The sequence below is a fragment of the Protopterus annectens genome, chromosome 2.part1 (genome assembly GCF_019279795.1).
Source record: "Protopterus annectens isolate FY-2018-M chromosome 2.part1, PAN1.0, whole genome shotgun sequence".
Lineage (NCBI taxonomy): Eukaryota > Metazoa > Chordata > Ceratodontiformes > Protopteridae > Protopterus > Protopterus annectens.
In genome coordinates this window covers 1,953,340,152-1,953,352,186 of record NC_056729.1, presented here as the reverse complement: position 1 = coordinate 1,953,352,186, position 12,035 = coordinate 1,953,340,152, and positions in this window count along the sequence as shown.

Genomic DNA, 12,035 nt, shown 5'->3' with positions numbered 1-12,035 from the left:
ACAATGAGTCACAACTTTGTTTATTATTGTTCTTTTAGATATGTATATTTGTTTTATAATATTTCTGTTCTATATTAATGTTTTGTTGTTAAAATTTTCAATAAAAACAACTGAGAAAAAATAACGAGTCACAACTAAAAGTGAGTCATGTATACAATGACAAAAACAAACATTTATCTCAGATAAAATATTTTATTAACCCCCTAGAAATATATAGGTACATACTAAACCCCACTTTTATTAAAGTAAGGCAAAAAAAAATCTAACTTGCAATCAAGCCCAAGAGTGTATGTATGCAAAAAGAAGTTATGTCTTACCATAACATTCCATCTGTGTTGTTAATCTTCACATATCCTTGACAGTGGGTTTGGTTCCGTACCTCGGAACGGACTTGGCCGTGATTCCAGCTCGCCCTTTCCAAAAACTCTTGAGCTCAGCTCTACCCATAACACTTCTCACCAAGTTACCTCAGATTGAGTTTGCATAAAAAAGTGACAGATTGCCATATGTAGAGAAAATGAACAGAGACCTTTTTTTCCAACATCTTTATTAAATTTCCACATATGACAAAGGCAGTCTTACATTTATATAAAACATACAAAATGATTTCACTTTAGTTGTAAACAGTTTACATCACAGACACCACTGAAACAACTGTGGTTGTAACCATTATAACTCACTTATAAACCTTCTAGACATTGTCAGTTAAGCATTATATAGCTCATTCAAATTCTGACGCTTAAACCTCTTTCCTGCTGTGCATATACTTTTCCCACAATTCCCATTTTTTTCTATGTAGTTTGCTCCTTCCCTTTTCTAAAGATCCTAATTCCAGTTGTTTTATCTCTGTTACTATATTCACTACTTCTAGTAAAGTTGGTCTATACTTAGATTTCCATTTTCAAGTAATTGCTTCTTTGGCAGCTACCATAATTAGACTCAGCAAGGCTTTACTATGAATAGGCAATTCCGATTCTGTAGCATAACTCAAAAAAATCATCTCCCCAGTCAGTCCAATCTTCCCACCCAGCATCTCTGACAGAGCGGCCCGCAGGGAATCCCAAAAGTTTGCCACCTCATCACACCTCCAAAAAATATGTTCCCAGCTACCTAAAATGAAGCGAGACCTTATCTGAATCTAGTGAAGAGGACCCATATCACAGAGGAAATAAGATCCACCATAAAACTTATGGGACAGGGGTAAAGAGGGTGGGTAGATCAAGGATATGTGAAGATCGACAACACAGATGGACCGTTATGGTAAGACATAACTTCTTTATCTGATGTTGTCAATCTTCACATATTCCTTGACAGTGGGACAGAATCCCCAGCAACCTGAATCTTGGGATGTCTCACGGAAGAATATTCCTGAGGACGATCGAGCCAAAGGAAGCCCTTCCCCTAGAGACCAGATCCAATTTGTAATGAGTAATTAAGGCATGTGGAGAAGCCCATGTAGCCGCTGCACAAATATCATCTAAGGAGACCCTAGAGTCAAAAACTGCAGATGTGGTTCCTGCTTTGGTGGAGTGTGCCTTAACAGGCCTTTGTAACAGTATATCCCTGTTGTTGTAGACAAAGGTAATACAGTCCTTTAGCCACTTAGACCGAGTAACTTTGGAAACCGATTTCCCTTTTGCTAATGAAGAGAAGGAAACAAACAATTACTCTGAATTTCTGAATTCTTTTGTCCTGTGCAAATAGAAATGGAGTTGTCTATGGACATCCAATAAATGCAGGTAATATTCGCCTTTGTTAGAGAAATTTGGGAAGAAGGCAGGAAGTTGGATTGTCTGGTACAGATTAGTTTCAGAAACTACTTTAGGCAGAAAGGAAGGGTTAGTTCTTAAGGAAACCCTGTCTTTATGAAAGATTATATAAGGAGGTTTACAAGATAACACTTGAAGCTCTGAAATTCTCCTGGCTGAGGTGATAGCTACCAGAAACAAGGTTTTCTAAGACAGGAATTTTAGATCACATCTATCTGAAGGTTCAAAGAAGGGATAAACTAGAAATTGGAGAACTAAATTTAGGTCCCAAGGAGCAGATGGCTCCTTATATGGAGGTCTGAGCATCATAGATCCCTTCAAAAAGGCTTTGGAAAGCTTATGGGACATTAATGATGAGCCATTCAGACCCAAGTGAAAATTAGAGATTGCAATGCCACCAGATGCACTCGAATGGTAGACACTGAGGCTTCTGCCTAAAAAATTGATGTCAAGAACTCTAGAACCTTATTGACTGGAGTCGAATATGGGTCAGTATTAAACTTAGACATCCATGTGGAAAATCTGTGTCATTTGCTGTGTACACCTTTCTTGTCGAGGATTTGTGACTAGCCATAACAATTCTTTGAGATGGTGAACTGAGAGAGGACTGCCAGGCAATAAGGGGAATTGGAGAAGCACTGCAGTGAGCTTGAGTTTGTGTAGATTCATGTGAGCCAAGCCATCTGGGTGGGACAGTAGGTCCAAAGCTGGATACAGACTGATAGGTTTCTGAATTAAGTGAGACCAAAAAAAGGGAAACCTGATCTGTCAAGGCCAGAATGGTAAATGAGAATTATTTTGTTCTTCAACCTGATGGCTTTCTTTAGAAATTGGGATATGAGGGGAAAAGCATAGAGAAGACCGGGTGATGGGGGGGCCGATCATTTAGAAGCCCATCTCTCTGTGACTCCTCAGGCGGGGGGGATCAGGGTGAAGTAGCCACTGCTCTTGTCGTTCATAGGGGATGTGAATAGTTCACAGCAAGACTGGCCCCATTGATGAAATATCTTTGCCACAGAAGGGTTGAGGGACCAGTTGTGAGGTATTAGAATACATCTGCTCAATCTCTCTGCAATCACTTTAGAGCTCCCTGGAATATGCATTGCAAAGAGAAAGTTGTCAAATGAAATTGCCCATTGCAAACTCTGAGGGCTCCTCGACAGAGGGACTAGGCTCTGGTTCCCACTTGTTAGTTGATGTACCAGACTACTGCCATGTTGTCTGTCTGAATTCCAATCATTCCAAAGGGAAGGTTGGGTGGAACAATTGTAACTCTAGCACTGCCCTCATCTCTAGAACATTGATATGCAGATTTGCCTCCAAATGGGACCAAGTGCCTTGGACTGTTTTTCCCAGATAATGCCCCCCCCCACCCCCTCTGGGATGCATCCATGGTCACTATGGCTTGGGGTTGAGAGGGAAGGAAGGACCAATCCATCAAGAGCTCACTGGAGTGAAACCACCATTGTAAGTCCTGCTTGCATTGATTGGTAATGGTGATCAAACAAGACACTTGCCACTGTGATGCTAGAAGCCACTGAAGGATTTGCATGTGATATCTTGCTAATGGGACTAGAGTGATCAAAGCTGCCATCAACTCTAAGACTTGAAGGAGGAGCCTTGGTGGTACATTGTTGCTGCAGACAATCTGGCTGACTTGAGATTTTATTCTTTGTAGCCTTTCTATGGGCAGGGATGTGACACTTGTGATCATGTCTAGACAAGCTCTGATGAACTCTAATTGTTGGCATGGCTCCAACTTTGACTTTTCATAGTTTAATGTAATGCCTAAAATGCAACAGAGCTGGAGAGTGTGATCTTGAGCCTCCTCGAGAAAAACCTGGTGGGAGCGGTAAGTAGCCAGTCGTCTAGATAATGAAACACCCAGAATCCTTGCAGTCTGACATGAGCTGCAACCACTGCCATGCATTTGGTGTACACCCTGGGGGCTGTGGTGAGACCAGAGAGCAGTGCTGTGAACTGATAGTGACCGGCTCCCAGCCAGAAGTGCAGGAATCTTCTGGATTATTTGTTCATCTTTATATAGTAATACACATCCTGAAGATACCCACGGTGGTGGTGCTGCGGTAGCATTGTCGCCTCACAGTAAGACGCTGTCTGGTTTGATTCTCAGTTAGAGCGTCTTCTGCGTGGAGACATGCGTGAATGGGCGTACCTTAGTTTAAGGTTGTGTGTCAGGGCTGGTAACTCGACATGTAAAAATCAACTACCAATCATTAGCGGACCGGAGTTCCGCTGTGGCGACCCCTAACCGGGAAAAGCCGAAAGACACAAACACACATCCTGAAGATCTATAGAGCACATCCAAACATCTTTTCCCAGAAAGGGAAGAATAGACTAAACCATGACCATCCGAAATTTGGTTTGTCGAACTGATTCGTTTAGCCTGCTGAGATCCAAGCTTGGTCTTCAATCCCTGTCTTCTTTGGCACTAAGAACCTTGAGCAAATTCCGGATCCTATCTGGTCTGGTGAGACTGTTTGGATGACTCTTTTGTCAACCAGTTTTTGAATTTCTAAGACTGCTGCTTCCCTGTGACTGGGTGGATTGTCCAGTATTTTGGCTGTAACCTTTGTTTGCACTAAAAAAGGGGAATTTGTATATATACTTAGCCAGGCATATTGGTGCAGGGATAATCACACCCTGACTGCCTCCAGAGGATGGCAACTGGGCCTTCTTTCAGGAATGGTGATAGAAGTTCCCAGAGAAAGAATCTTTGGAACCCTGATTCTGCAGGCCACCTCTGCCTCTTCCTTGACATCTTCCATTATTACTTCCCCCACTTCCCAGGAGAAGTCATTGCAGCGTGCATCTTGGAAAGGCCCTAGGGACATTTTGAACCATAGCCTCCCACTCCACTGGTTCCTGGGGGAGTGGAAAAGGGTGGGAGGTTGGCATAATGGTTAAGGTGTTTACCTTATGGACACAAGGTGCAGGGTTTGATTCTCACATGGGGTAACTGACTAGGCTTAAAATGGCCCATAAGGGCAGCCAGCATAGTACTAATCTTTGAGCCTATGAACCTAAAAACATACACCTAAGGCAGAAAGAGTATTTACATCTTTCTCGCATCTAGAGGCTAGAGTCTCTTTAACTTTGGGACCAAATAGGGATGTTCCGTCAAATGGAGCATTGACAAAAGAAGACTTAAATGGCTCCAAGAACTCACACAAGTGCATCCAGGTGCATCTCCTTATGGCTACGCCTGAACCCGCAGCTCTCATCGTCCTTTCAGAGGTGTGAGCAATTAGCCTCATGGATGAGTTGGAGATCAATTCAAGGATGGCGAGCTGAGAAGTCACTGTGTCTCAAACTCCTTCTGCTACTGCTCCAAACAGAGTATCTGACAGTTCCTTAATCAGATCCCTCTGCAATCTGGTAAAATGTGCCATGATATTCAAGAAGCTAAGGGTGAAGGTCAATGAAGCATATACATGCTTCCCAAATCTATTCATAGTCCTAGATTCCTTATTAGGAGGATGGATAGTGGGACTTTCGTTAGCAAGTTCCTTCTTAGTGTATACCACTATCACCATGGCATCTACTGAAATTCCCTTAGCCCAGTGCTGTTGATCTTTAGGGCTGACAGTATGCCATCTGGTCTCTTAGGGATCGGCCTGATAGAATCAGGCAACTTCCAGGTCTGCTGAGCAATCAGTTTAATGAGATTGTCAGTGGGAGGAGAAATCCAAGAGATGGAGGGTTGGGCATGAAAGGCCTCAAGGTATACTGATTCCTCTGAGGAAGGTTGGAGGGAAGTCCAGCCACCCCTCTGTTTCAGGATCACTAGGGTGTCCCTTAAGGAAACATTGTCAGGGGGAGACTTGGGGGAACCTTCCCCTTCATCTAAATTATCTTCCAAGAAAGACTCTTCAGAGGAGTCCAAGTGCTTCCTCTTGCACTTTCTCTTTGCAGGAACCTCTTCGGTGGGATGCTCCGGAGAAGTATCTGAGGAGGACATAACCACAGTGGTTAGAGCCTGAGCCTTCTGTGCCCTCTGTCACAAGGAAGAGGCTGGAAGAAGCTGTGGTGGAGGAGATAGGCCAGATATCTGGTTCAATGGGATAGGCAATGACTGACTGCCTGCAATGGACAATGCCCTCTTCTTGTTCTGGAAGGCAGCCCCCCCCCCCCCGTAGAGGGATGGGACCCCTGAATTGAAACTGACTCTTTCAAAACTGAAGTCCCACCCCGCACCGAGGAAGCCTCCTCCAAGGCCGAAGCCAGAGCCAAGCCTATGAATGCAGAAGCACCAAAGGGCATGGACAGCTCTGAAAAGGCTGAAGATGAAACCATCCCCCCGGAACCCACAACGAAGCTACAGCCCCAGGAGGACTCCAAATCCAACACACCCAAAGCACTCAGTGTAGCCATTGTTGCTGGAGAAGGAGCTCTGACCAGCAGAACCAGTTGAAGTCAGGACCCTTGACACCAGGGGCTCTGAAGTTTCAATGGAAGTTGGAGGAGGAAGAAGAACCAGGGTGGAAGTGGACACAATTCCAGTGGGAAGGGCGCTAGGAACCAACGTTGAAAGCATTCCCCTCACCACAAGGAACTGGTCCACCACCCTCATTATATCTGATTCAGTTAGACTCCTGGTGGATCAATTAGAGGAAATGGAAGGAGATCTGGGAGGGTGTCTTTCCAAGAATGGACTTGGAGGGCGATCCACAAAGGAATCTACTGAAGGAGAATATTGGGTCCTTGGAAGTTGTTTAAAGGAAAACTTCTTCAGTTCCTGGGCCTTCAGTGTCATGGAGGAAGGATCTATAGCTGTGGTTAGCACCAAGGAAGTCAGTGCAGAAGCCGGTACTGGGGATTGAGATTCCTGACTTGCTGGTTCTGAAGATACTTTTGGGACTGTAGCGGATTTAGACATTTTTGCTGATGGTTCTGAGGAAGCAGTCAGAACCAAATGAGGTCTCTTTTTGACTTCTCCTACTTGCTGAAAGAAGAGGAAGAAGTAGAGGGTGAACTGGCCTCTGTTCTAGATCCTGCTAAGGACTCTTCAAACTCAGATTTCAATAGGCCCTTCAGGATGAGTTTATTTTTATGGTCAACTAGTGCCCTATGGCTCAAACTATGACAAATGGCACAGTCTTCCTCTAAGTGTACAGCCCCAAGACAATACATGCATAGGGTATGGCCGTCAGAGTTGGGCATTTTTCTATCATACTTAACACACCTGTTAAAGCCTGAGGTGCCTTTAACTGGCATGTCCGCCATAACAGAAACTCACACAAACACAGCTGCTCACATGCAGAAAAAATGTAATGATACTGCTAACACTACGATTTTTTTTTTAACTTAAGAAGAAGAAAAGAAGCAATTAAGTACTAACAATGGTACACAAGGAATACCTGAACAGTAAAAGGGAGATGTACCAACAATGTACATAAGAATTAACTAAAGGTAAGATAAAGGGGATTGCATGAACACCAAAAAGTCAAAAAGGAGGAATGGGTAGAAGAACAATAAGAATTATTTAGATAAATGATAAATATCTAGAAAAAGAAGAAACATACAAAAGTGAAACTGCTGTTGCCCGAGAGCAAAGGAGATAACACTTCTGGCACTTTGAAGCATCAAACGAGATAGGGGGTAATTTGGTGAGGAGCATTATGAGTAGAGCTGAGCTCGAGAGTTTTTTGAAGGCTCGAGCTGGAATAATGGCTGAGTAAGTTCCGAGGTTCAGAACTGAACCCACTGTGAAGGAATATGTGAAAACTGACAACATGTGATTTTATTCATTGTATTTAAAGAGTGACAGTCTATGTGCAATTTACTATGAAGAAGTGTGAAGTGTGGACGAAGCTCTTAATGTTTTAAAATAAAAGGTGCATTCCGATCCATTGAGAGTCTTCTCTGCTGTTCTTCTTTGCAGGATTGACAGCATCAGATATGTTATGATACCTAGCCTTATGGAATGATTTATTTATTTATTTCATTTGTTTACCGAGAAGTCCACTGGGCCAAGGTGAGTCCATTTTCAGTGGAGGCCCAGGGAAATACAGAATACAAATACAATTACATAACAGCTATCAGGCAATACAATAACAAGTATGGACATAACTTTAACCAATCAGATTTGAAATACAAATACATACCAGAGTTAACAGGTATTATGCAGCAACCAGCTTGGATATGAGTGGAAAGGTTCTGATTGTACATGTACAGTAGATAATAAACCATTTATGTTATGTACGTATTTAGCAGTGTTAAATGATTATATGCAAATAGTAAGTCGGGTAAGATTTTAAAGACTTTAAAGACTGCTGAGGGTGTATACAAAATGAGATGACAGATTTAAGAAGTTAACTGTTAGAGGTTAGAAGCAAGAGAAAAGGATGATTGTTGAGGGAGGGTAATTGCTGCAATGATTAGTAATGATGAGAGGTAGAGAGAAAGGTGGCGTAACGTGGATTGGGTAAGGTAAATAAGTAAGGCAAGAGGTGTTTGGATTATAGATAGGCTAGATGGAGCATCAGCAGGCCAGAAAGAAGTGGGTTAGAGTAGGGGGAGCAGTGTTTACAGAGTGAGTTTGGCATGAGCATAGTCAGTGAGAAGACAGAAGTTGTCTAAGAGACTTCTTAAAGAGTGCGGGGTAACTGATGGAAGTGATTGAAAATGGGAGGGTGTTCCAAAGTTTAGAGACAGTAAAGAATAGAGCATTTGACCAGCTGGGATATTGTTTTTTTCTACATTGAGCAGTGTTTTATTTTCTGATGTTAAAGGTCTGTTAGGGTGATATAATGACAGTAAGGAGGAAAGAGAAGGGCATGCTGTGGATTTGTATATAATTTTATCTGCAGTCGATAATTGTAGGTAGTTTAGATAAAGTGGTAGTTCTAGCCAGTTGAGTTGCCATAGAGAGGAACAGTGATGTGCAGAGAATCTTGCATTTGTTGCAAATTTGGAAACCTTATTGTAGCATGAGTCAAATTTGTTTTTTAGAGAGGACTGGATATTGGTGAGGATAGAGGCACCATACAGTTGGAATGGTAGTAAGAAGGTTGAGGCTAGAGCCTTTTTTGCAGTGAGGTTAAGGTAATAGTTGTGCCTATACAGGGTGCCCAGTTTCTGATGTGTTTTTTTATGCTACTGTGGATATGGAGGTCAAATGTTAGGTTTTCATTAATGATGACACCTAACAGTTTGGTGCTAGAGACAACTTCAGTGATAGTATTATTCTGGGAGTAGGTTGAGAATTCTTTTTTATTGAGGGGGCCATTTTTAGGGGGTGAATAAAATGAGTTTAGTTTTGTTGAGGTTGAGAGCGAAATGATTATTTGACATCCAAGATTTGGTGGATGTAAAGGCTTGTTGGGTTAGAAGTAACTCTGAAGAGAACTTGGCAGTGCAGATGATTGTAGAACAATCTGCATATTGGATCACATTGCCTTGAGTAAGGAAGTTATGGAAGTTATTAATGAATATATTAAATAGAAAGGGGCCCAGTATGGATCCTTGGGGCACTCCTATGGTAATGTTGAGTAAGGGTGAACAGAAATGCTGCCATTTAGTTGAGTGTTGTCTACTAGAGAGAGAATTTGAGAACCAGTTTAGGGTAGGGGGTGTGATACCTAGATTATAGAGTTTGGTGAGTAGAAGGGGATGGGATATATAGTATTGAAGGCTTTTGAGAGTTCGAGGAAGTAATGAAGTTGGCATCAAGAGCCTGATTTACTGTGTCTGTAAAGGAGATGAGAGCTGTATTAGTGCTGTGGCCTGGCCTAAAGCCATGTTGGGCAGGGGAAAGGAGTTGGTTATTAATTAAATGGTTAAGAAGCTGAGTGTGGGTACATTTTTCTAATATTTTGGAGATGGAGGAAAGAATGGCGATAGGTCAGAAGTTGGAGATGTCTGGGTTATTGCCACCTTTGTGGAGTGGAAGAATGTATGCTTTCTTCCAGATATTTGGTATGTGGAATCCTGAATAAATCTATTGAGGAGTATACTGATAGGGTAAGCAATGGAGGTTGTGGATAGTTGTAGGAATTCAGCAGGTAGGTTATCAGGAGTGTTGGTGCAAGGTTTGAGTTTTTGAAGGAGTTTTTTATAGTGGAAGTAGGTATAGGAGAGAAAGAAAAGTTAGGTAGAGAGGAAGGTGTAGAATGTATTGATGGTTGGTCAGGTGAGTTGGGGTTAGTAGTTGGGAAGGTGGTGGTCAACTTAACTATAGTGTTGATGAAGTATGAGCTTAAAGAGTGAGGCTATCTCAGATGGTGTTTTGTCAGGGTGTGGACATGGATTGTGTTTGAACCTGGGTGAAGTAGGGAATTGATTGCTCTCCAGAACTTCTTTGGGTTTAGTTTATGGTGGTCCCTGTAAACTATGGAAGTATTCTTTTTTGTTTTTAATGACTAGTCATTTAGCCTGATTATGTAGCTGTTTATATAGAGCACGGTCAGAGGGATTTTTGTATCTTTGCTTGGCTTTCCATGCTTTGTCTCTAGTGGACATGATTTGCTTTGTGGGTTTGGTGAGCCAGCTGGCATGATTAGTCTTAACTCATTTTAGTCGAGGTGGGGCTACACTATCTAAGATATTGAGAAATGCTGAATTGAAGAATTGAACTGTGTCATCTAGAGGGATAGATTTTAATGGTGCCCAGTTGGCACATTGTAAAATTTCATTAATGGTGTCTGGTAAGAAGTGGGATAGCTCTCTAGTTTGTTTTAGTTGGTAATTACTTACAGTTGAGGTCGTTTTACGTATTATGGAGGCTGGTAAGTGGTCAATAATACTATTTGCTAGTGTGTCAGAGGTGGCAATTTTGTTGTGGTCAGACACTAGGATCCAATCCAGGATTGAGCCTTGATTGTTTTTGTTACTGGGTCTTGTTATATCAGTAATCAGCTGGGTGTAGTTAAACAGATTTATGTTGGTGGGGGGTATTGGTTAGTGATACCTAGCCAATTAATGTTTACATCCCCCAATATGATTGTTTCATTTTTAATATTATTAGATGACCAGGTAAGAATATCCTCTAGTATAGGAATATTATTGCCTGGGAGAATGTATAAGACCATGATGTAGAGGCTTTTACAGTTATTCAGCTTCAGGAAAGTTGCTAGAAGCGCTGCCGTGGAGAATTGTGGAATGGGTTTAGCATATGTGACTATGGTGTAGGCATTTGGGTATATCAAGGCAACACCACCACCTTTTTTATATGGCCTGTCGGTTCTATGACAAGTATAGTTAGGGGGTAGGAATTCAGCATCTTTGATATATGGTTTAAGCCAATTCTCAGTTATGGCAGTGAAGTCGGGTTGGCTTTGGTTTATCCATGCATGAAGATGAGGGATTTTGTTTCTAATGCTTTGTAGATTGACAGCAGTGAAGTTTAGGGATTTTATGAGCTGGGTTGGTTGTAGGAGGCAGAGAATGGGCCTGGGTTTGGATGTATGTCACCACATATAATTAGGTTAAAATGGATGGTTAGATTTACTGAAAGCAACTGTTTTTTTTGTTTTGTTGAGGTAGTCCAGTTTAGAGTTAGTAGAGTGGACTTGAAGTAGGGAAAGGACTTTTAGTTTAGTTTGTAGACTTATGTCTGCAGCATATATGGTAGAGCTTATTTTGGAGTAGCTGGGGAGAGATTGTGCGTGTGTGTGTGTGTGTGTGTGTGTGTGTGTGTGTGTGTGTGTGTGTGTGTGTGTGTGTTGTGCATGATGGTTTGAAAGGTATATGGGTTGTTTGGGATATTAGGTGAAGGGGCAGATAGAGGTATAGAGAGAGAGTAGTGATAATAGTACTAGAGATGAGTGGCATTGTGGCAGGATGGAATTATCAGTGAAAGGAGAGTAGTAGAATGAGGAAAAAGTAGTAATGTAGAGGTGATATTTATAAGGGATATAGAAGTGTTATGTGTAAATGGAAGTCATTGTGGGATGTGTGAGATGGTAGAGTAATTGGGGTTGGGAGGGTGGCCTAATGGTTAATGTGTTTGCCTTACAAACACAAGGTGCAGGGTTTGAGTCTCACAAGAGATAATTGGCTAGGCTTAAAATGGCTTGCAAGGGCAGTTATCTTAGTACTAATCTATGAACCTATAATACCTGTGGTGCTTGGATGTCTGAATAAGAGGAGTGTGGAGGTGGTAGAGGGAACTGAAATAGCAGGTTGGTGGGGTTCAACTGATAAAGTTTAATAGTAAAGTCAGATACAAGGAGAGGAATAGAAGTGTGAATATGAAGTATAGTAGTAGGGGTGAGAGGTTATGGGAGGTGATTAGATTAATAA